The sequence below is a fragment of the Octopus bimaculoides genome, chromosome 5 (genome assembly GCF_001194135.2).
Source record: "Octopus bimaculoides isolate UCB-OBI-ISO-001 chromosome 5, ASM119413v2, whole genome shotgun sequence".
In the NCBI taxonomy this organism is placed as follows: domain Eukaryota; kingdom Metazoa; phylum Mollusca; class Cephalopoda; order Octopoda; family Octopodidae; genus Octopus; species Octopus bimaculoides.
The window spans coordinates 103,697,901-103,698,525 of NC_068985.1; the positions used below are offsets into that span (position 1 = coordinate 103,697,901).

General features: G+C 42.1%; 1 protein-coding gene across 1 annotated transcript in view; it reads right to left on the bottom strand.

Moving 5' to 3' along the window:
* Positions 1 to 625, bottom strand: part of LOC106876417 (retroviral integration site protein Fli-1 homolog) — a 25,684-nt gene that overhangs the window by 24,057 nt on the left and 1,002 nt on the right. The gene's annotated exons all lie outside the window — the stretch shown is intronic.

Genomic DNA, 625 nt, shown 5'->3' on the forward strand with positions numbered 1-625 from the left:
TATATATACACACACACGCGTGTATGTAAGTAACTCGCACTCCCTCGGTTACGACCATTATTCTATTTGATCCGATGAACGGAACAGTCTGCAGATGAAATAAATGTACAAGAGGCTGGGCGCTCAACAAACACGCGTACCGTTAACGTAGTTCTAAGAGAGATTCAGCGTGACACAAACAGTGACTAGGCTGACTCTGTGAATTTGACGTTCTGCTCATTTTTGCCTGATGAGTGGCCCGGTGGAACGTGAAAACCAAGTGTCTTGCTCAAAGACAGAAAACGCCCCCTGAAATCGAACTCATGATCCTGCGATTAAGTGGTTAGCGGTATATGTATGGACACATGTGTGTGCGTATATACACACACACAAACACACAAACAAAACAAACATACATAATATATTACCTAGAATATTACCTTAAAAGAACAACTGTCTGTGGAGTGCTCAGCCACTTGCACGTTAATTTTACGAGCAGGCTGTTCCGTTGATCGTATCAACTGGAACCCTCGACGTCGTAAGCGACGGAGTGCCACCACACACACACACACACAAAAACACAATTATTGAATTCATCCAAGAAAATTCACAATCACATGTAGAAAAATTGAAGTAAATACACTAA